We start from the raw sequence: 26548 nt of genomic DNA on the forward strand, positions 1-26548 counted from the left end.
TGTATACACTTCTCAGTAAGGGTTCGCCTTGTACGTAAATTAGTTAAATTTGAATTAATCGAACTGCGTTTTTAATCATAAATGGTCAAACATAAAATAAATTGATTAATTTTTACGATTATCTCTTTATGCTTCCATCAGTTTTGATGATTTCTTCACGAAATCAATATTACGACACTTTTCGGATAATAGTCTGCGCGATAGTGCAGCAGTGATATTACTTTGGTTGATATTTGTTTGGATGTGCATCAAGAATTAAAGCAAATGATCATATTTAAATAATTTAACAACTTTTACAATATTTTGCAACGTTCATTTCCAATATGAATGTTTAATAACGAGAAAATACTGAAAATGTGTGTTTGAAAGCTTTGAAGCTGAACTTCAACTAAAACTGATCAAATTCGAATAAAATTTTTCTCTCTTCCAATGTTGATTTTTCAGATTTAAAACAAATGATTTCGCGCATTGACGGTAATTACATTTAATGTTAGTATGAATGGAACTATAATAAACTTACTAAAATTACATTTAGTTATGCACATTCTCCTCGTATTAATAGATAATAAAAATGTTACATGCGAAAAATATCAACGATATTTTCATGTTTGAGAATACCTGATTACTTTGCTTTTATCGCGCATTTATGGCATTATTTTTTCTGGTCGAACGCTTTCTTCGCTATGATAAAAAATAATCCGATCTGGGGATTGCTATAAGCCGGTTAGTAAAGCCTGCGCTGTGACGCTTTGCGCAAAATCACGTTTCTCTCTGTTATAGTGAAAATATTATTGATAAAAAAGAGATAGGAATTGACGATTGACACGTACACCTCCAGCGGGAAAAACTAAACGTCTGTCGGATTGCCGATTTTTATGTACACAAATTTGACTTGTTGATTTAGTTCATAAAATGTGCATGTACGATATTCACACAGTCATGTAGATACATTCAAATCCGTCGGCGCTCTATTTTATTGATGTATTGTGTTGATTATTGCTAAACGATTTAAAACATACAAATTTTTAACGACTCGATTTATACAATAACTGCCGACAGATTTCTTAACTTTTTCAATGTCTCATTTTCTTAATCATGGTTGTACTGATAATTATTTGCGGATGATTAGTAATTGCTGCGAGTAAAGATTGTCAGTACGCACACGTTGTAATATTGCGCCTATATTAGAGAAAAAGATGTAATGTAGATCTCTGCTCTATTAATGTAAGCTTCACTTAAAATTCTATTATAATCAATACCAAAACTCTTGCATAAGGTTTTTATCTTATTCTTAAATAGATGTTGAAGTTGTGAAAGAATTTCTATGATAACTGTCGCAAGAGTATTATTAGAAGAACGTATTCATGAAAAAATTTTCTGAATCTGTGATAATATCTTAATACGTTCAAAATTTTCTATATGAATTCAAGCTATTTTATCACTTCATGGGAACAGACCTGAAAAAACCAGATTCTATAAAAATATAAGGAGAGTCTATTTTACCGTCATATTCAGATATAATCACATCTAGTGTTAGCTAATATCTAGATATATGTATCTATAGACACGTATAGATGTTTTATGTGTCTGAATCTATATTCGAATTGGAGTATCAGTATCTAGATAAAAGAACAGTATCCGAATTGCTTTCAGATGCATTTTCAGATTCATTTGTACTTTTTGTCCGTGGAAAAAAGTATGTTTTTTTAGAGCATTTTTGATCTGACTATTACTGTCGTAATAGCAGATAACGAGATAACTAATTCTTTAAATTTTTGAAAGATCCAAATCATGTAGAAAAAAACAACTGGTAGTGTTATAAAGGTTCTCTCTTATTTGTCGAGCAAAATGACATCCCATCAAACACACGTTTTTCTCATATGAAAAATGTATTTTAAAAATTTAACACAATTCTATCTTCATCAGCACCGGTTGAACGATTATTCAGCACTGGTAGTCAAATTTTAGTACCGCAACGAAATAGATTGGGTAATGGTATTTGGAAGCATTTTTAGTATGTAACAGTAATAACAAATAAAATGGAAGTTGTAATATAAACAAACTATTTTAGTAAAATATTTATTCAATATATTTTGTGCATATTAATGTAATAAAAATAATTTATAAGTATGTGAGTATTTGTATCTATATACATTTTAATTTGTGTATCTGTATTTAATTTATCTGTATTTAGATACATTTTTTCATATGTATATCGAGATATATTTCAAAAGTGTCTTACTCATCACTGGTCATATCATAATCTTTTAACAAATTATATCCTTTGCGATATCATTGACTAGAATATATTTAAAAAATAAAAAAATTATATAAAAAACATTGGAATCCCATATTATCACTTTTTCCTCTAAAGATCATGTAATAATACTTGTAGGATTTTTAAAAAGAGCTATAAAAGAAAGAATATTTTGACTTCCAAGACAATGACTAGGACGTGATAGCTCTTTTGACCGGAAGCTATGTGTAACTTCGATACTATTTACGATATCAATGGCAGTAAACGAGACCCGCACAGTGCTATAAAAATCCCAGGCCACGCGATTACGACCATTTTCTTTATTTCTCCTCTTTTGCCACGAGCGATGCGGTCGTAATGCATCGTACAAAATATCCCATGACGTTGAACACGGCTCATTTGTGCAGCATCTTCTACCGGTGTTATCAAGCAAATCACCTTCCTCCCCGCTGTCTTTGGATAATCTACGAGCTACATTGTATCCATGGCATCGCGAAAAGCGATTTAATTTCCTCGAAGCGTGGGAAAAACTTCATAAATGCTCTCATGATTTCCGAACTTATATTACGTTGTCAAAGAAAAACCAAAGTTATAAGAATTAGATATTTTATAAGAATTTCACACAAAAATAACTTTTAGTATAATTACAAGACGAATTTACAATTTTACATTACATGCATTTTCCGAAGAAGAGTTTTAAGTAAAATATGTAGAAAAAATTGTAGACGTTTCGTAAGATATTAAAATTATTCAAAAATTTAATGTCGAAGATAGTAAAAGACTTGATTCACAACATTATAAAAGTATTTGTGAAGCCATTTAATTATGATGTAGTAATACAGTTTGAATAAAATCTCACGAAACACTTTTTAGAAAGATTAGCTACGTTAATCTCGAGCATCTTATCTTTGAAAGATAATTCTTGTCGCGTAAATGACGAAGGACTGTAATCAAAGCGTAAGTACGTAATGATAAAAGCGTTGCACATCCGAGGCGCATGTTGAAACGAGCTCGATAGAGCTTGCAGCAGGAAGGGATAAAATGCGGCGAACGAGTAATCTTGCGGCGCGACGTGCTTCTTAAAGGGAACGAGCTATTAGCGAGCGGCTCATCCTAGTTTAGGACGCAGCGGCGACGTCCGTTTCTTGGGACGAAGTACCTGAACTTTGACGAGCGTCCGCAAGATATTAAACCGAAACCAAACTAACTTCCTCGTCCGCCCTTCCATCTCCGCTTGAGCGCGGTGCAGTTCGTCGGCTAGTTAATTACTTAGGTTCCAGACATGGGAGATGGAGATTCTAAGGGGTTTCTCCGCATTACATATAATGTCGAATGGCGCTTCGTGCGACTATCTCGCTACCGGAGGAGCGATGGAAGCAGTTCCATGCCCGAAAGCTCGAGGAAATTAAATCTATTCGAATGGACTACGCGACAGGCTATAACTATCCAACCAGCACCCCCTTTAGCATTATCGTGAGGCTTCTACTTTTTCGTAGGAGCATGCAAGAGCCCATCCACTCTTCTTCTTCATCCTCGCCAGCCCCTGCCGCTTCTCAGCAATTTTGCGCAAAAGCTTGGAAACTTCGCGGCACTTTGTGCTCCATTGTTTGACTTGTGCTCTAACTATCCGTTCCTAGAATCAACCTAATATTTTACTTCAGAGAACGAACGGCCCGTCTCGTATGATGGAGAGCTATTGGAAAGTACTTGTACCCAATTGACCCTCTCTCTTTCTCCAGCCATTTCTTATGAACTTACCTGCACTGCCTTTTCCTTTATCCCTTTTCTCGTTTTTCTCTTACCTGCATGCTCTCTTACTCTTCGCTCTAGCTGACGAGCATACTGCTCGTACTGCTGCACTCGCAGAAACCACATCTCTTGTTCGAGAGCTGTGGATCTTCGATTTAAAAAGTTTCGACCAGCTTGAGGTGGTTCAGCGAGGTTTCACTATTAGTTTCTTGCGTCGATAATATCCAAAGTAATCAGACTATAATTGCTCCTATCTCTACGGGTGGTGGATCTTATCTCACTATAACTTACACTAACAATTCGCTCGTATTACGGACAAAGAAATATATTCTTGCGCAAGATAACAATTTCTCGATGATTAACGACCGAATCTCCTGTAAAGAACTTTATTTCCACGAGCGTAATAAAAAAATCACGCGGTTGTAATGCCGACGAGGTATTTTCGTCGAATGCAGCCGCGTTGAAAAATCGACGAGGTAAAATCGCATAACTTTCTGCTCGCGCTTCGCGCCGAATGCGGCTTACTCGCTGTTACTCACCGCTTAAATCCATTAGCGCGTCGAAATCCCGTCGCGGATAAAATTCTAACGTTAGATAAAACGGTAGAAAAGTGGAAAGAGACAGGTAAAGAGAGAGGCAGAGAAAGAGAAAGAGAGAGCACGCTTTGGAAATGGTCCCACCGATTATACCGTCGTTTCTGGAAACGTCTCGGCAGCCTCATCCCAATAGCGCTGCTCTTCCATTCGAACGGAATCTTGTCATTCTGAAGCGACGATTGCCGCGTCAAACTTCGAGCGGCTCTCTTCAACGTCCTATCTGGAACACTTTCCTCTCGATCCGGACCAACTTCCTACAGTGCGAATTCCATATGATGGGATGAGGCGGGGCCGCGCGACGACGACGTCTAAAGAACTTCGAGGGCGCGTTGAATCGATTAAATGGCATTCCGAGCTACGAAACTTTTCTCTCCCGCGAATTCATAGCTCACTCGGCATTTTGCCCGGATTATGTCAAGACTGCTAGAGATCACTCGAGATTTGTCTCGCCGCAATATTGCTTCCGCTGTTTCCTCAGTGTATACGCACCCATGAGAAATTTTATTAACCTCATCGTCCAAATATTAAAAGTGTGAATCATTAAGTACTAAAGGTGTCAATCATCCATCTGTTTAAAGCGTAATGATTAATTTATTTACTTTGAACGAAATTTAGCATTAAATCTCAAATCCTGCATACGTAATGAATCTATTAACTACTTGCAATAATTAACACGGCAATTAATAATTATTGTTCTGTCATAATTAATTATTGATTCTTGAATTTATAATATTCATTAAATTCATGCGATTGAATTAACGTCCTCCTCGCCGTCCTTAAATATGTGTAATACATTGTCTGTAGTTGTATCAACTGAAAGAAAATTAAATGTCGCGATAAGAAGTGTCTATAATGTATCCTGTAGAAAATACTGGTCGATTCTTGCGGTAGAATTTCTCTAAGAAAAGAAACACCTTGCTGAAAGGATAGTTAATTTCCTTGCGAATCCTGATTTCGTCTCGTTCGAGAAGGGCTAAGAGCCGCCACCCTAAGGGAATCTCCCGACGCAATTCCACGGGGATCGGATATACGAGGAAGTCGGACAAAAAGTCAGCTGCCCCTCGTCGATGCTGATAGATTCCTGATGTGCTCCCAGGATAGAAGTTTTTGTAACGTTCACTCGAAACCTCTCGCATCGAGGTCGTCGGGACGGAAGAGATAAGAAGTCAATGTATATAGCGAGACGCATGGCGGCCAAAAATTATGTTCGAGATGGAAAAGTCGGCAAAGGATATCCATTCAATGGCTGCTTCTTTTTATCGATCGTTTTATACCTTAGCGTGCCGTATGGTAGCGATAAAAGTGACGTACACTGCCGTTTATGGAAGTTTGGACATCGCATAAATTTTATCGAATGGTCATGCAAAAAATTAGAACATTATAAAACAGCAATTGTGTTATTCTTTTGTATATTTTAGAGTAGGGTAAGTGGTCCAACAATGAACCATGTAAATTTCAGAGGCTTATATCTCTCTCAATTATTGAGTTGAAGATCTGTTTTGGCATACAGTTTATGAATTTAGTTGGCTGCATACTGTAAACAATAACTCTTAAGTTATTTTTTAAGTTTAACCACAATTTCGATTATTTCAAAAAACGGGAAGTGGTTCATTGTGTACAAGGGATGTGTACACAATGAACCATACTATTTTTAATAATGAACCGCATGTTATATACTGCGAATTGTTGGGATTATTTTAGTTTTGTTATATTTTAACATATTTTATTTAGAAAATAGATAATTATGAGATGATAAGGATTCAGGAGGCCGATCGCCGCGTTTTTCTGCCAAATTCTTTCGTTTTGAATGAAAACGCGTCGAATGAATATATTTTTATTAAGATTTTAGATGGGAGGGAGGGGTCGTATTCTAAATAATTACCACAATGAATTATTATTTTGAAGGTTATCGTAAAAAAGGTTATGTGCTATAGTTTATGTTCACTACATTAAAATGATTCATTGTAGCCCACCTAACCTTTTCCACGATAATCTCCAAAATAATGCAACAGAAAAAAAATTGCTTACAGAATAATAAAGCCAAAATAATTGTGCACACCAAACTATTGCACAATGAAAAAAATGATAGGTATAACAACAAAAACAAAAAATGCGTAAAACTTACAGAAAAAACTTACTTTGCAATCCAAAATTCTTAAAATGTGATATTACATGTTGTTCTTGGCGCGATTTGCCAGCCGACTGGGGAACCGAGGAAGGGTTCAAATGCAAGTCGCTGCATGATAACAGCGCAATCTGGTAATGTCGCATTTACGAAATATCGTAATAGTTCATAGTGTACTACTGGTTCACTGTTGGATTACCTACCTTATTTATACACATACTAATACCAATTGCAAAAGTTTATAAATTATTTTTATATGCCAAAATACATTATTTCTTTCATAAAACTTTGATAGCATAATCGATAAATTTATTTAGAGAACACAAACATGGATTCATGCTCCAGTGTATGTTGTCAGCCCACTTGGTAATATGTACACAGCTTTATAAATTATTTTTTATTTTATACGTTAAACGCGAATTTTTAAATTTTTATTGATTATTCTATCAATGTTCTACGAAATAAAGATAATATAATACATTTTTATATAAAATTAAAAATAATTCATAAAACTTTTGCAATTGGTGTTACATATTAATATGTGTACAAGTACCTTAAAATATATAAAAAATATAATTGCTATTCATGCCTTAATTTTTTACACCACCATGATGCAATAAAATTTATGCGAGTATCTGAACTTCTGAATGAGTAGTAGTATATATATATATATATATATATATAGTAGATAGATACAATCTATCGTATTATTTTATCTATATAATAGCCGCCATTTGCTCCATGTATACGCGCTCGCGAGAAACTTTATTAATCTCGTTTGAATATCAAAAGTACGAACGGCCGGCTAAGTGACCGAAATACCATCTCATCGATCCATTTAAAGCAGGAGTGGCCAATCCACAGCAGACGTGCTACTAGTGGCACGCGCTGTCAGAAAAAAATTTAAAAAACCAAAAATGACACAGCAAAATAGCAACCATACTTCACTAAAATCTATCTTTTACGCTTTCGCTCTTTGGTTACATTTTGTTCATTTTTTTGCTAAAGGTATTAGATTAATATTTCATTGTTACGTTTTTATCATATAACAAAGATTTTTGTCACATGATAAACAATACATTGATTAACTATTGGGATAATTTTCTGAAGAAAATTTTATCCGATAGCGCAAAAACAAAAATCCTTTAAGCGCGAAAATGAATAAAACATGCAATCCTGATATTTTGATTTAATTTGGTTTGTAATAACTTACTTTTTAAAAATGTAAAACAACATAGTAAAAAAAGTAAACTTTATTAAAAAAAAGCTTGTTTTCAATGGAAGAAAAGAAAGTATCCTAAGTAAGATGTCGATCTTTTTTTTTAATTCTATAGCATAGCAGCACATCAAAGATTTCGGACCTCCATAATGGCAAGTCAAACAAAAAGATTGGTCACCTTTAACTTAAAGTATCCATATAATAATTAATTTATCTCTAAATCTTTATAGCTAAATCTCATATTACGCATATATAGTAAAATTTATTAATTACATTTTCAATAATAATACATGCACATTCTTTCCCTCATATCCTTTCCTCGTATTGTATATCAGCTCGTATATTATAATTATGGTAGATAATTCATTAGCTACTTTGGAAGGACATAGATTAGTTCGGGGTTATCTCCGCGAAACATTTCTCATCTCCGCCAACGCGGTCATGATGATCTAACTCTTGATTTCTCGCATGTATCACGTGTTGTAGCTCATTCGATTAATGATCCTCACGTTACTGCGGTAAACCATAATTCCTTCACCTCGTCCTCGTAACCGGATAATGTTTCCGTATTCAAGCAGCAGGGAGTTCCGTAGAACTGTAATGTAAGAATTCAAAATCCAAGCGGATCATCATCGATCGAACAAATGGATTTACGAGTTCGATTACTTGCCGATCAGTCTGGTGATATAGTTTATTGATCCTAGAGTAACGAGTATGCATGAAAGTTTGGAGTTATTCGAAATGGTTACAATATACTCACTGCCAAGGTAATCCTAAAAGAGACTTAAAGCTCGAGTGGATCATGTTTCGTTGTACGAAGCATGTACTTTTCCGAGCCAAATTGGCTTAACTCAGTGGTGACTTCTCTGCGTGTCATATATGGTTTTATAAGAAAACCATTGTATAAGTAATATTTAAACTTTGAAGGTATTGTCAATCTCAATTTATAGTAATACCTTTAAAGCAGATTGACAATTATGTGATACCGTGCACAGGTTTATTACTATAAAAACGGATATTGTGAGTGCGAGTTACACGGACTTGTGAAAAATCTATTATTTTCGAAAAATTATAGGCGAGTGATGCTTGACGCAACTCAGCTTATATCACTGAAAAAATCAGTTAATAAATCTTTTTGATATTATTTTTGCTGTTTTGCTATCTACTTTTTCTATTTCTCAAAATTTCTCAAAAAAATTCTGTTCTAGAGTGCGTATAATTATTCATTCGCAGTCGTTTATTTCTTAATATTTCTCGACTGTACTCTTAAGATCGTATTTGCCATAGAAGAGCCGCGATAAGCACAGCTAGACTATTAAGCCAAATTAAGAATCGCAGGCGCCGTGCTCGGCGCGTAACTAAGACATCGAGTTTGCCCGGACTTGGTTCACCATCACCGAGCATCGTTGATTCTTAATACGCGCCACAGTGCCCATTGTCGCCATTTTCCTGGCGATTAACCCGCGGGCCAGTCTCGCTTTCATACAAATTCCCTCGTCTCCGCAGCCCGGGCTATTTTTCTCGCCTAATGTACGCTCGCATTAGCGTCACGAAGTCGCTCTTTACGAGAGGGAAAATTATAATTTCCCTGGGAAAAGTCGGCGCTGAATTTACTACCTCGTGATAGTCGCGCTCACCCTACGGAAAATTCCATCGTGCGCCACCCTTTTTCCTGCGCGACCTGCTTCTACTTCTCCCTCTCTTCCTCCTCCTGCTCGCATTCACTTGCCCCAATCCACCTTGTACAATGTACACCCGTGTCCCTATTCTCGTTTATATCTACGAGCATTTCCCACCTCTGTCACACTTTCTTGATTGCGCGGGTCGCGGATACCTTCGATAAAGTATGGGTGTGTCGAGGGGCGTGACCACGAAATTATTTCTGTACATATCGCACCCGGTGCGACTGCTTTTTTCGAAAATGCCGATAAATTGAATGTTCGAGCTATTTTACTGCTCTGGAATATGCACTGAGAGAAATGTTTAGTACGCATAATCATTTATTTTATTGATATGTGACTAAGAAAAATTTTCTTACTTTTTCATTTGAAAACTGTAGTGTTCTAACCAAAATTTGATCACAATAACATTTCATATCAACAATATAACGATACTAATTGTTATTAAGAATTATATAGAATAAAGGTCTAAAAAGTCTGATAGATAAGCAATGCTCACTGAAAAAAATATTTGTGTAAAATTACATGATTATGCTGGGCCGGAAAAAAACCCAGCATAATTATGTAATTTTACGTAAATATTTTTTTCGGTGCTGTATAAAATTTTGATATTCTAATAACCAATTTGAGTTTCCTACAAAATTATATTGAGATAGCCCAAAAATTACTTTTAGATCTGTAGCAAAATTTTAGCAAAATCGTTCTTTCTGTGTATGGATTTTAATAAAACAATCAAGAAAGTGTAATTGTCTCGAGACAGACGCACGGATGAAAAATAGTCCTCCTCCTTTGGTCGCCCCAAATTTGGCTGTTCGTTGTTGTATGGTTGTAATTGCCCCAGTTTGAAATACGACGAGGGCCACACTGTGATTCAATCAAATCACAACGTGGTTTCGACATAACTTAACATGGCAGGCGATCCACAGGCGAGCGAATTCAGGCGCCGAGGCGGCTGCGGCCGCGATCGTCGGCGACGGCCGATTTGTCTGTTTTACGGTAGATCCCGTAACTCCGCTCGAGCGATATTATTGCCTAATGCGGATCATCGAGCTTTACCGTGCTCGCATTATGCTTCGGTCCGCGCTGCATCCTCCGTCTGTAAATCATAGGCCTGCCCTGCTATTAAACCACCCTACACATTCCAGTAGTAACGGCGCGTCGTTGCCAGCCGCGCGTCGCCAATAGTAGCGCGCCGCGGTTGTCGCAAGCGACGACGTAGGACGAGTATCGTAATCGCCCAATTAAATTAGGCGGTGGCGCGTAATTGTATATCAACGTCTGCCTGGGCGTCCATAATTGGGAGTTGACGTGTTCGCGCACGTATAACGCCACTCGTAGTATAATTAGGATTGTTTTCGTTGTGAAAACGCGCGAGAGCGCACCGGGTAAAGCCCTGGCAATCGCGCCTCGTCGATACGTTACTTCCACCGACGCTACTAATTATTTTACTTTGTTTCGTTAGCCACGTATTGCGCGTACAGCTTTAACGTTATTATAACAATCGCGCGAGAGCGCTCGGTATACGTAATTACCAAAGCTCTCTACGTCGCGCTATTCGTAAAGAGATCCTCCGGAGAACGTGCTTGGTTTTTGGAACGAGCGGTGATTCATTGACGGCAAGTCGTTCGCACGTTCGCGGAAACGTTGATAAAAAAAATGAATCTGCATTTTCCTAAAGTAGTTCAGAGATTAGTAATTCCATGTGTTAACGATTATTATTATTCCAGCGAGCATTAGCAAATTGTTGCAATTATTTGTAAGTATTTGTAGCATGAATTTCTCACTTTAATTTGGATCGTACTGCGATAGCATTCAGCCATCGTAATGAAAGACCGTCAGCCTGAAATTGAGAATTTTCCTCTCGAGAGCGTAGTCTCGCAACGAGAAATTATTACCAGCTGCTGCCGATGGACCACTTACGCGACTTATAAGTTTACGCAGAGAAGCGTGTATTTAACTCACAACACCGCGAGAGATACACGGCAGATGACGACAGTATAAGATTCCGCAAACTGAAATCAGAATCAAAACAGGACGCAAAATCTCTCGCTTGTGGTTCGTGGCGTCGCGTCATAGAGACACCGAGAATCTCGACACATGCCTGCATGTGCGGCGCGTACGTAGATTCTCGTTGTGCTATTAATTCAGCACCTAAGCAAGACGAGCTTACACCGCAGATAAACAGCTACGACATTCGATTTGAGATGTGAGTGCATGTTACGTGAGAGCTAGTTACTGTTATGGAAACAGGTCACGCGAAATTAATTCGAGGATTGAAAAACGAAACGGCAGTGTAATATTGCATGCTCTGCTTGTCGTTTATTCCGTAGGTGGTGTTATTTGTGGTTATATCATGATAAATCTGGTAATAGTATCATCGATGTAACTCAATATTGCCCGAAATGTCAAAGCGGATTATTTGATTTCCGCTCTGACGATTTTTCACCCTCGTTACGCCTATCACTTTTTACCCTTTCTGTTCACAGTTTTTTTTACGTTCAACGATATTTTCCGGAAATCGTCGCAAAGAGCGTATCTTTTTATATCTCATCAGAAAAATGAATTATAATTATATATCTCACATGATGTGCATTTATATCCGCTGATGCTGATGCATACGAATTTACGAAATAATTCGTGAATCCATCATAGGAAACATTAATTACATCGCAACGATTTCATTTTGTCTCACTTTGATTACAGATTGTTATGCCACACTCGCAATATTACTAGTATTGCTTTTGCCTACCATCTACGCAGGTTTATTCGTGGTTGAGCATATAGCTAACAGAGCCAGTGCAATCTCGCAGTAGTTATTGCAAAGCGTGGTCAGCCAGTAGTTACGCTAGCCCATATACATCAGTTAGCTCTAGCTAGTGTATAATGCACTGCATGTGCGTATTTGACATCGATTAAATCGAGGAGGTCTATTAATTAGTATTATATATCAGATGTCTGGAATCGAATAATTCAGATAGAAGTCTAGAATTATGTTCACATATTGGCGTCTAAAACTAGGTCATCTATTAGCTTCGCTGAATATTATCGATATCACATTTAAAGTGCAACGACATTAATTTACGATATTTATTTACCATCAATCATGTGTCAAGATTGATGTTACATGATTCATGTGATGTTAAATAAATCACGTGATAAACTGATATGCGTATGCATGTAGCTACCTAAAAAGAACAGAAAAAAAATAAAAGATGTCAAAATATATATGATAAAATTTTAGTTCGTCAAAATGACATCAAATAGTATAAACTTTTGATGTTTTCTGAATATATATTTCAATAAACACAAATATATAACTGTGACATTGCCATAATAAAACAGAATGTAACAAGTAATATGATATAACGTATATAGTACATCCCCGTTAGTTGTTATTTTCCACTCATTGGATTCTGCAATTATATAATAGATATAAATATAACTAAAATGTTATATATAATGTATTAAACACGTTATATTCCGTTTTATTACAGCGCGCAATGTTATAGTTATATATTTGTATTTACTGAAATATGACGTTAAGAAAACGTCAACAGTTTATGCAATTTGACAAACTATTTAAAATTTTATCATTTTAACTTTTTTATTCTTCTTGAGTAGCTATACATGGACACTGATTTATCACATAATACATTTAACATCAATCATAATATATAATATGATTGACGTTAAATAAATATCGTAAATTAATATGGTTACACTTTAGATGTGACATCGAGAGTATTAACCAGGCTACTAGGTGACCTAGTTTTAGATTCCAATTATTGATATATGGCAATCTAGATATTACATAACACATAATTATATCAATACATTTTGGTACACATAATTTTCAGGAATATTACAGATTCGTGAATTAATCTTCACACAGTACCAAAAATTGTACATACTATCAAAATACATCTCATTTTACTTTCTTCGAATTCAATTTTGAAGACTTATCTTCAAGAAAAATCATTTTATTAGACTTTATATTAACTAAACACTCTCTCTTCAGTAAAGTCACTCATTTGCGAATAGTACGCAGCGTCACTTTAAAATGTACATAGTGGATTTGTACTTCTCGTACAAGTAAAAAAACCAAACAGAATAGAATAGAAAACGCAGCATCTGAAAACATGAGATTTCACACGAAATGAGTTCTATTAAAAAATACAGGTGCGTGCGTGCGTGCGTGTGTGTGTAAACATAATTTGTATATAATACCTTGGTATTTTTTAATACTCATTTTGTATACGAATGAAATGTTAAATTATATAAATTTAATAAAAACCAAATAATCTTCGTCTTATCATGCGGCAGTACCAAATACTCACGGGTGAATGACTTTAACGAACAATTTAGTTGAAAGAATCAATATAAAAGCATTTTTAAGTTATCTGAAATCGATATTTCAATCATGACCAAAAATGACGCAAGCTTAGTGAATTGCCGTCAAATTGACATCTTTTCTGTTTTCCTTGGATAATTAATAAATTTAAAATTTAAGTGAGTCCTTTCTTAATTTCAATCCAAGTTGGCTTCAATCTATCTCCACCTAATTTGGCAGTGCACAAAGCGTCTAATTCATTTCGCGGATCGTTCTGAGAGACGTAGTTCTATTGTCGCGCAGTTAATTGCACGGTAATTACAAAGCGGTGTTCGAAGAAAATCAAGACGAGTTGTTTTATTTCCACTCTGACAATTTCTGTGTTTCTCTTGTTACGTCTCTTGATTTTTCTGTTTTTTTACAGCTTTATATGGTTTACAATTTTCTCCGAGAATTGTCAGCAAGAATATACCGCTTTATTTCCCATTGGAGTTATGATGTAATAGCAGTCCGTAATTAGCAGTGAATTATATTAACCTTGAATTGCTTTAAAAATTGTGTTCGTTAAACTGGAGACAAGTAATATTTTTATATGATATTCATTTTTCCTGTATACTGCAGCCATATAAAGAGAAATAAAATTGTGCGACAACACGCAAAATTAAATCTAGCTAATAAACTGATTTAATAATAGCTGGAAAACGATCGCGTCATACATTTTAATCAAAATATATATATATCGTTATCTTTTTATATTAATACGTTTACTTTATTAACGCATTATAAAAAGGAAATATTCAATACATTTAATAATTTCGATGTCTCTTGTTTTATGCTTTGTATACTTTTTTATGAGCACACCTTTTTTAGACCAACATAAAAGTTTATGCCTTCGTTAAAGGAAAGTTGTAATACAAATTCTGTAAGATTGATAAACAAAAAAACGATTTAGCTAAACGAAAAGATATGACATTTTGACGACCAACTTGAGCGTCCTACGTAATTATTTTAATGGTTCAATAAAATTATTTTTAGATCTGTATAATTTAAGCTAAATTTTTAAATACTTCAGCACAAAACCGTTCTTCCTATGTGAATGTTTCCTATAACAGTCGCGATCTCGCGACCTCGCCCATCTTTTGAACAATTGAATTAGGTACTTTAAATGCAATCGAGTCGAGTACTTGTTACGTCAATTCGTCATCCATTCGGACATTTGCGGATTACGCATTTTAGAATAATAATCTCGTCAAATTCGTGACCGAGCAAACCGCGATAACTGCTGCACATTTTCGATGACAAAATTTCGGTTTTGTACATGGCGTTGCTGATACGAAGTTTCATGAGTATGGGTAAATTGTGTCGCGTTTTACTCTATTTGAAGTACATTGATGTAAAAAAATTGATACGTATAAAATCGTCGCATGCAAAATCGCATGATGTTGTCATATATATTATAAAAATAAGTTAAATTCTACTTTTGTCCTTGTTACGGTTTTCACTGTATTGTCAATTTAAAATTAAAAAATTATCCAATCAATAAACAAAGATATCTTTGTATTTAATTAAATTTACTGCAATGATAATATTTCGTTATGCCATCGTCATTTGTTTGCATGACTAATTGTAAATGGGAAAAATAAAAATAGAAAAATAGAAAAAAATGAAGAACGTAAATACATATAAACAGATATAGGGACAGCCATAGTGACAGCCAAAGTTAAAGAAAAACAAGTTGGTGCGATTAAAAAAAATATGTTAATAATTAATGATACGCATTATGTGTTCTTATTATAAGTTCAGTATTAGTTTGAGAATGTAAAGGGATGACATAAATTTGATAAAAAGCCACCGATTCGATCAGAGTTTTTATGTACAATTATCAAAACGGGATATAGATTGATAGAGCCATTCATCCTGTGTAAAGCCTCGCTTACTTTCTGTGCTACACGCTCGCATGTCACATGGTTTAAATCGGCTTGTGTATGCGTAAGCCTCGAAGCACGTAACCAGCCAATGCGCTCGGAGAGGAAAATTGCGAATAGGACGTGACGTTTTTTTTCACGACGCGACAGGAGATCGTGCAGTTACAACAACGAGTGAACGGTTTTCGAGCAACGAACAAACAAGCGTTAACGACAAATAACAAGTGCTATTGAGCTCTGGAGGAAAACCCGTAGGAGGGCCACACTTAGCTGACAAAATCTTTTGCGTGATGTTATTCTTTGTAGAATAAAAATGCCAAAAATTCTTATTCAAAAATATTTCTCAAAATAATCTCATGTTGAACATGAGGATATGTGTGTATCGTTTTATAATTTTTAAACTTATATACATTGTAAGTTTTCGAATAAAAATTTTTGAAATTTTCTGCGAGTTTTACTCCACCAGAATTCATTAGCTTTTGTTATTTGTCGTTAACATTTGTTTATTCGTATATAAGATTTTATAATATATATGTGTGTATAGTTTTCATAAAATTCTTCCAATAAAAAAGAAAAATTGTTATGTGTCAAAATCAAAGTAGTGCAAATATAAATCTTCGTTATCGACAAGAATAATCCAATTATTTTCAAATATCATTTACGCAAATTACTGTCTGCACTGCCTGGCGAGCGAGATGAATTTAAAAACTCGGTCACGCAGCAGTTAGTCGCGCGATTTAATGAAACTCTTGCAATATGTAGAGTGGTACCTGGTCACAGGAAAAAGGAGAGTGTCTGTAGGTGGAGGGAAAATTACCGACGTGACGAAGTGGCCATTAATAACGCAAAATGGTCCCACGACGCTTCATTACTTTCACCCCTTTTTTTAAATTAGCAGTCGAGAAAAAGTGTTAGACGGTTGGTACGTTCCTTGAATTAAACCTCCGTACAAGTTTCATTAGAACAAACAGCGTAATGGCCGTTTTACTTATTTGCTATCGATTCATCCAGAAGCCAAGCAAAGTAATAAATGAATAGCAATGACGAGATAAATAAGTAATGTTGCCCAAAGTCAGCATTCAAACTGAGATTGAACTGAAGTTTTTTGAAAAATCAAGTTTGACGAAGAAAAATTAATATATTTTGCGTGTTTGACTTGCTTTTTCGTGAAAAATCATAATTTTTCTCGATAGTTAAAACTGCGGTACATCTTCAAATTTTCCATCAAATTTATTCAGACTCTGGAAAAATTAAATTGTGAATTTTGCATACGAACATATGAAAGAAAATAAATTTACTAAAAATATGTATTGTATTGGATTACAGAGAATATGCGGAATTTAGAATGCATCGTGAAAAAAAAATGAATATTAATTTCGCGTTATTTTCGCGCGAAGATGAGGAGCATACGGAAATTGACCCGCAGGTAAACTGCGTGACAGGTTCGAAACTAGTTTCGCGGTTGTTCTATGTCCTGACATTGCCCGGCAACTTTCCGTTATCATCAAGCATACGTTATGTGTGCGTAAAATTTGAGATTTCTCATTTAACTTTCGTTTAATTATTATTACGATGGGACCGTTCGGGACTGCTATTATCACGGTATATGTAGCTGAATCCGCGATGGATGTTTCACTGCGGGCAAAAACCAACAGGATTATGAACCAACGGCAGCGCTCAGTACATCGGTCCGAGTGTCGTTAAATTTATGCAAATAATTTTCATTAATATTAAACGGTAGCATGATGCAGCTTCAGAGACGAGCTTCACAGTCCGTTAAATAACGCTTGTAGATATGGTTGTACTCTTCATTTAGATCCCGAATTTGCTAACTTTTCAGCGTTGCGCATCATTTTAACATTTCAGGAACATTTCCTATTATTTGTAACAAAAATTTAATAGTTTATTAAAATTAACAAAATTTATACAAATTTTATTTTTGTAATTTTTTTATTCTGCTTTCCGACAAATTTAATTAAATTATTAATTATTATTAATTAAATATTTTTATATCTTTTTTCTTCACATGTTTGCAAGATAAACGTACGGTCAGGTTCAGGTTCGGATATTAAGTTTGGAGAGATGCTTTTAGGTATCTTGCTTTTAGAGGTAATGTAGATTCTATGTTACCTCTGACTGCTCTTCATATTACGTCAGTATTTGAACATGTTCAATTCTGATGGTTTAATAAGTTTAATTAATACTTTATACTTCTAATAGAGTATTGAAATATTAATAATTAATAGTTAATTTAATTTTTAGTTACCCGATAACTAAACAAAATTGGCAATCAGTTTAATGATGACGTTTATGACTTATATAAGTCTGATGGCGTTTATGATATACATATAAGTGTTACGGAGTGCATTTTCATGTGCATTATCATTAACATAGTCAATGTCAGTGGCATAACATGCACGCGAAATCAGTGTACAACTATGTCAAAGATAATATATTCTACTTGTAACCAGTAACATTATAATATATGCTTCTGCTGAAGAACAAATTTAAAAAGCGTGTCTTTTGTGCCTTAATGTAGGTAAATGACGTCTTTGCGTACAACCAACCATATAATTGATTCTAAAAAAAATACAGATTTTTTTATATTATCCATTAAAAGTACAATGGGAAGCGGACCATATGACGTTCAATTATCACCGTTGGTTACCTCATTTCTTTGTGAGAAACAGAGCATACATATATAATTAAAAATTTTAAAGATACTTCAGTATACAGGAAATTTTAGATTCGCGTTTAGATTTCACATAAGTAGTCACGAAGGCTAAGCCAAATCCGCCACAAGTAACGTGTAAACTCCAAGTTCTTTCCAACTGCGTTTCTTTTGCAAGATTCATGTCTTTCTCGAAAGATATACCTTGTAGCTGTCGACATTCGCGTCCGCGCATGACAATTATACCATATTAACTAGACCTCGCGATGCGTCTCCTGGTGACAGAGCGTTGTCATACACGCTTCGGACATTTCTGTGCCGCTGCTGGCTGCATTGTCTGTCTGGAATCAAAGCTGGACTAGGTCCGACCACAGAGCGACAGAGCGAAAGCGAGAGAGAAAGAGAAATAGGGGAGAGAGAGAGAGAGGGAAGAGAGATCCGACTATGCCGACACCGGAATCGGGGTGCCACAACCGTAGCGTAACACATAACGCAAATACGACTCGCTGACGTATGCGCTGACGTAGGTGAGACGCGACGTCGCAAACGCGCGTTTCACGGGCGCGTAGCTGGATCGCGACGTCGGTGCACCGCAGAAGCCATGACAGTCGACTAGAGGGATGGAGAACGAGGGGAGACAGGGTTAACGAAAGAGAGGAAACAGAATGGGGAACAGCGGTAGCGCGGGGGAAGAGCAAAGAGAGAAGGTGAAAGAGAGAGAGGAGAGTCCTGTTGTACAGCCGTCAGCACTGAGAATGGCAAGTGAGTTCCACCGGCTCTTTCGCCCGTTGTGATACGGCCCGTGAGTAGCTTCCGGAGTGACAGAAATCTTCTTCCGCCTCGTGCCCTCTCCTCATCCCGGTCGCATTTGAATCGCAAATCTCCCGCATCGTCATTGTTTGCCCGGCCAACTCCGCGAAACGGGGCGCACAACGCATCATCCGCGGAGTAAGCGCTCACTTGCTCCGTACTGTCAGGTCATGGTTTTCGTAAGATCTTTGCACTGAAAGATAATGGAAGAATCCTTTGCAGATTTTTCTACAGGGCAGATTTGACTGATATTTGATGCCTCGCCACGATACTAGATTTTAACGACTGTCAATTAGAGATTCACTCAAAAGATACAAAGATTACTTCAATTAAATATTTTTTATTCGACACCCCAATAGTTATGCTAGAGAATACTGTATTACCAGAGTATGATATATCTCTGTTGTACATAATACACGATATTACCGCACCTATATGTATTCATGATCGAAGATACAGAAAGCGATTTAATCATACCTCAAACTAGATACATGTGCGTTGTCCTAGTTGTCGTAATTGGATATCGATCTCCGGTAAATGCATTGCAAAAATTTCAATTCTGACTCACCTTTTCGTCTCTCTCATCCCTCTTCCCAATCCGCTGGAATTATTACCGGTCAATTAAAGCCGAGTGAATTACGAAAAATTGATATATCGTCGGTCGAGCAAGCGGGCGGGCGTTATGTAAGCCGTAATTGCAACGACTAATTTTCATGATGACGCTATACTATACGCGTTGCACATATAATGCGTGGATAAAAGCACGCGTGGCTTTTCCGACGTATCAGCTGGCCGAAAATATAATGTACGTGCGTGAGCGAGTGCAGGACACAGGTGCACTCGCCTCTTCTCTCGTGCATATATCGCGCGTTTAGTGCATGTAGCCAGAACGCGTGCAAAGGTTCGCATCTGCATTGCACTCTGCGAGGAAGAGAGAGAAAAAGAGAAAGAGAATCTCTCGCCAGTCCCATGCTGCATCCACTCTCTGCCTTTATGCATCGTTCTTTCGTACAACGTCGCACGCATGCACAAATCAACATTTACACAGAGACGGATTCGCGCATAGAAAAGCTTCCATGGGACGGTTCGTTATGACTAACGGTTCGTTTTACGTATCCGAGGGAAATATACGATTTTTTACGATGGCACAGCCTTCATGTGCCCTCCTGCATGGTTCTCTCTACCTTCAACCATCTCGCTGTCTCATTCCGCGAAAGGGATACGAGATAACAGGATGCAACGAAATGTTATCCATTCGTTCGGTTTTAACAGCGAATCCATGGTGTTAGTGATTGGTACGCAGTGCCGTGGTTTATCGATGTTCTGTGTGGCTAAAATTTTTTTCTGTTTTCACGGCTATGACAAATATCGATACATTTCATCGGAGTGTCGCCGCAAGAGCGGGAATCGCCGGAAAGAGCAGAGTCATAATATACAGCTTTCATCACTTTCGAAGGGCGCAATGAAAGAATCCCAGATATAACATTTCCATGAGGAAAATTAATATGCCTTGTGATTCGCAAAGTAACGCACAAATTTTTAATCAAGAGCATGAAGTTGCGGAAATCGTGCATTCCTTTTGGAACACAGAGAAAATTAAGAAAAATTAGAAGAGATTTTAATGTGAATTTTAATTTAATAATATATAAAAATTAATGTGCGATATAAACGATTAAATAACTCTTCAAGAAAATTAAAGAGCCATCGGTACTGAAACAGCGGTAAATATATCGATTTAAATTTTATATACAGGGTGTTCTTAAACTGATGATAAACATTTTAACGACAGATTCTTTGTAACATTTAAGATGAAAAGTCTAATATGAAAATTTCAAGGCTATGATAGTTTTCAAATGAAAAAGTTTAAAAATTACGAATAACAGGTTAGAATTTCATGCGCTCAGAAATGACAAGATGATCAGTGTAAAGATGCCAAATTTTGTCATTGCCAAAGGCATAAAATTCGAGGAAACATCAGTCATCTTACCTTTCTTGAACACGCGAAATTCTAGCCCTATTATTCGTAATTAAAAAATTTTTTTCATTTGAAAACTATTATAGTTTCGGTATTTTCATATTAGACTTTCCGTCTGAAAATGTCACAAAGAATCTTTAAAATATTTATTATCAATTTTGGAACGCCCTGCATAATTGTCAAAAGATAATAAAAACAAAGTTAATATATAAACGTCAGAAATTTTAGAAACATATTAAATAAGTATTACGTATAAAATTCGTGAGAAATATAACGCATGTGCTATTTTGGGCCATAAACTTACGACTAATCTCAGTGCGATATTATGTGTCGTTATAGATATACAACAACAACAACAACAACAATGTAAACTGGTAAAACTTTATCGACGGGTTTACGCAGTTCATGCGGTTACAACGGTTTTCGCTCAAACGCCCCCTATTCTGAACAGCAACGTTGGGATGTTGCTGAATTGCATGAGCGGCATTTGTCGGAACTGCGGTGAGCTATTACTGGGCCTTTTACTAGCATGTGGCATAGACCATATCAGTATAGACCATAGACAGCAACATCCAGACGGAAAACGCGGTGGGAAATCGTCGGGAGGTGAAAATCTTCGGATAGACGTGGACGAGAAAGGAGGCGCGCGGTTTGCGACGAGAACGGGTAACCGGGAAAGAACGAAGAACAGAATTTGAATAATTCAATCGCAGAGGAGAGTCGGACGCGGCGTTAAATAAAATAACGTGGCAAAATGTTGGAATAAAGCTGGCGATGGCTCCCAACGTCGGTGCAATCGTTTTGGGGAGAGGGGACTGCCGTCGACGGTACCGCGATCCAATTTTCTCTGCTGCCGCTTCGGGGACTTCGCCGACGTCCCCGCTCTTTCTTCCTTCCGTCCTTCTCTCCTTCACCTACGAAGGGACGAGCGAACCCCCGGGCCGGTAAAAAATGCCTCACGGCAATTGGACAGGCGTAACATGCGCGCCCTCAACAAGGGCTCGTTTTACAAGAAATATGCATAAATCCCCACGATATATGTCTTGTGATCCGGTACCCAATATTACCAGGTTGCATTATTCACCAGGATACGCGAGCATACGCGCGTAACGCGTTGAGTGTTTTAACAAGCTAATATTCTGATTTGATCAATTGTTTTTTTTTCTTGCGGGAGATATCGTATGAAATTTTTGTTAACTATCTTTCCACACGCATACATATATAAAATCTATTTCCATATATGAAATATACGTCTATCGTATTTTTTCATTAATGTAGTCTCCATGTCATATTTCAGAAATATTAATTATATAGTATTATTTACGGTGCATTTCTCATTAAACCCCTGAGACAATCGATTATCCACATTACTAACAAAATTTATGTGATTTATTAGCGAAGGTTTAATCGAGATCTCTTTATCATAAAATACCAGAGAGAGAGATTCTCTTTCTCGTTTATCGCTATAATTATAACCGAGTTAAAATTTCAATGTGTGCTTATTTTCGGATTATTCCAAAAATATATTGTCTGCATTTTATCGGCCACATTGCAACCGTTCTTCTGATCCGAGGAGATACGATTTCCATTGTGGGGAAGCATCCTACTTAAGAATGTAGAATTTGAATGAGCCACCGGTGGACGATTACAGTTCCCGAATGTGCGGTGCATTGTGCAAGAGGACAAGAGCGGACAAATTCCAGCGACCTTTTCACGAGTGTAAATACTAAAGGGGTCGCGCAATAAAACGGGCTGAATTAATCTCGCGACGTATTCACTCGGAAGAGGCGGCAGATGATTATGGAACCGGTAACCGAGACGATAAAGGGGGATGAAAGAGGGTGGATAAAAGTAATGCGCGACCGTAGAGTGCGGTGGTGGCGGGTGATGGTGGAAAAAAGTTTTTGGCGGGTAGTAAATTGAACGCGCGGTTGCGCATGGTAACATAAAATTAAAGGGAAGCTGCTTTCGACGGCGACGGCGACGACTATGTGGCTACGCGGCGACTGATGCAGTTTCGCTGCTATCAGACCTGCCCCTTTGAAGAGGATTAGTTTACGGATAGTTTTAGAGGTAGACGCAATCGCGGTTTCGGTCTCCACCGAGATCCGTCTAATGGCCATTGGGCTTTCGAGCTAGTTTCGCTTTTGAATACGAGCCAACTACAAGGTAGGCCGTATATACGAACCACTTTTTATATCTCGCGCATATCGCGCGGCATGAGTCCGCCGAAATATGGAACGTCATGTATCCTCGTCGTTTTCATACATCATGCGAAAGGACAGACTTCTGCGATTAAAATGCTTTCGGAAATAAACGCGATCGGGGAATGACATCCATTGGATGGGGAAATAGCTCTTTTCCGCAAGGCTCGGTAATACTTTTTATCCGTCGGTTGCGGATATTAAAATCTGTAAATAATTTAACAGCAAAATTTTCAATTCGGCATTGCTAATGGTATCATTACATTTAAATTACTAACCAGAATTTTACGATTTTTTTAATAATAGAATTTATTGCATTATCTCAATTACATTTCATTATCTCGCAAGACAAATTCTTATGACATTAATAACATAACGTAAAATGTACCTATGCATTCTGATGCAGTTCCATTACCGAGCTTAAAATTTTAATTTTTTAATGCTTGCGGGTGAACTGAACGAATATAATTATCTTTATTACTCCAGCTTGAAATTTATATTACATATCTATAAATAATAACTTTTTATATTCAATAATTCAATACCTACATCCAAGGAAATAATTTAACGGAAAAGTAATGTCGTATAAATCATGAAGAAGTGATTTATAAATACTTATTATAACTCATAAACGTATGCTTGTATGATCGAAACATTTTCATTATACAACATGTCAGTAATTTGAACTAATAAGTAGTTTGGTGTGTAATGACAGTGTGGCGTCTTTAATACCGCCGCTTCAAACTTTTCGTCTCACGAAGTTATGATACGCATACTCGCGTGAAGTTGCAAGACGTGTTCGTGTAAATTTCACTTCACGCGCCGAGATTATGCCATGAAGACAGGCAGTTTTACTACGTGCTTGCTGAAATTTGTCGGTGTAAATGAAATTATTGTGAACAATGCCAACGAGTCTTCTCGCATGCAGCCATAATTTAGTCTAATAAAAGTGTAAACTTTTATTCGGAAATCGCTATATTAAAAAATTGTGAGCAAGTAGATAGAAGGCATCTTCTCCTATGACGTATTATATAAAAAGAGTCTTATTGTTCGATTTTATTAGAAAACAATGTATTTAACGAGAAATGTCACATACGTTAAAAGATTCGAAGTTGTTTTCTTTTCCACGCACTCGAGAGGAAAATATCGTAAGAAATGGCTGTAATAAAATCTAAGACGTTTGTAAACAAGTGAAAAAAGTAGTATGAAACAACAAATACCGTTGATAATCTGTCGGATCGCGATATGACACGAAAAATATGTCGAAAGTTATGTCGGCCATGCTTTTATTAAATAAACTGTTTTAATTAATACAAAATTTTTTAAAAGTTAAAAAATTTTTTAAAGATTAAAAAAATTAATTTCCTATGTAATTAACATTAAAAAATAAAAGAATAAAGTTTCTAGAAATCGGCGCTGTAATTAGTACACTTTAGAAAAACAATATTTAATATGTCAACATTAAAAAATGTTAAATAAGTTAACATTAAAATCGTTTGTATAACGTACATTTCGGTCAATCTCAGACCATTCATCAGCGTAAAAACAAAGCCGTAAAAATACTTGTATCACATTAGATTAATCCGCGCATTTTATTAAAATCTAATAGATTTCTCTCCGATTTTGATAACTTCATCAAATACGCCGAGTTAAATTTAATTACCGGTATATACGGTGCTATATACGAGTTACAAATCCCTGTCACAAACAGGACACTGTTGATAATAATAACGACAATAAACCATTTCGTGATGCTGCTGCAAATTCATCTACCTCGAAATTCGCCGACTCTCTTGATATAAAGTGATGCGCATTGTCTCGAGGCGGCTGGCAGATGACGTCAAACTCGATTGTGCTAGATGAAGTTCAATGTATGTACGACGCATTCGTCGGCATATTTAGTTTACATAATAATATCAATCTGTGTCACATAATTATTTCAGACAAATGTTATTACGTGTTCAACACCAATATAAAATTATTTTCCTATCAATTAATTCGAAAGTAATTAATTTCGAAATTTCCCTATTGAGAACTGTTTCAACATATAATATAATGAAATATTAATTGTAATCCATGTATAATAAAATTTCAAAAGTTACTAATTCATTAAAAAATGCTTATATAAAATATTTAGATCTTTTTCAAGTATATGAGTACAATTCATAGAGAAGCTGTGCTGTGATGAAGTCTGCAAATTTATAACTAAAAATACGCAAAAAATGTCAAAAAACATATATTCCAGACTAAACATATTTGGAAATATTTTTTTAAAATTAATTTTTGAAAATATTGACATTTTTTTATTTATTTAAATATCTATAATAACATATTTTTTTAACAATAATTCTTTAGATCCAATAATTGTTATTAGATTCGAAGAATTATTATTTAAAAAAACAATTCTTATGTTGGGTATTTAAATAAATAAAATATATCAATTCTCACAGACGTCAATTTTTTAAAAATATTTCCGAACTTTTGACCTGGAGTGTATTTGGAACTTTCTCTTGAACGACTCTCTTCGCTATCTTTGTCTCTTTTGCTTTATCGACATTCTATCATTGCTCAAGCGACAATGCACTACCTAATCAACAAAGAAACTCCCTGCAAGGCTCTTTTTTAATCAAACGGAGTTCTTTTAGTACCACAAATAGGCGCACACAGGCTGGCGCAAATAAACGCACTGGCGCTACTGTTTCTGTGACAGTTTCATGAACAAAAAAAAAAGAGGAATACGGAGATGGAAAGGAGAGAAAAAGAGAACTCGCGCGTGTGAGAGTGCACGTACGTGAACGCATCGTTATCACGTGAGTGAACGACACGCGTGTCCGGAGCCAGTCAACGTTAATTACTACGGAATCGGTATCCCCGGTTGCTGTAAGGGAATGATTCATAGCTGGCGAAAAGGGCTTCGAGAGTGCAAACGCGACTACTACGGTGCCCTTTAGGTCGTATTTCTTTTGTGACGATCGGTCGCAATTCAATGTGACTCACGCCACGCGTTT

General features: G+C 36.2%; 1 long non-coding RNA gene across 1 annotated transcript; it reads right to left on the reverse strand.

Annotated features, from left to right (window-relative positions):
- Window positions 1–6456: 6456 nt before the first annotated feature.
- Window positions 6457–25285, reverse strand: LOC108723769 (uncharacterized). The gene is made up of 3 exons (XR_001936665.1): window positions 25276–25285; window positions 10902–10907; window positions 6457–6530 (listed from the first exon to the last, which is right to left on the reverse strand). It is a non-coding gene; the product is annotated as an uncharacterized lncRNA (long non-coding RNA).
- Between the last annotated feature and the right edge of the window lie 1263 nt (window positions 25286–26548).

This window comes from Mycetomoellerius zeteki, unplaced genomic scaffold (assembly GCF_001594055.1).
Source record: "Mycetomoellerius zeteki isolate Tzet28-1 unplaced genomic scaffold, Tzet1.0 scaffold25, whole genome shotgun sequence".
Classification (NCBI taxonomy): domain Eukaryota; kingdom Metazoa; phylum Arthropoda; class Insecta; order Hymenoptera; family Formicidae; genus Mycetomoellerius; species Mycetomoellerius zeteki.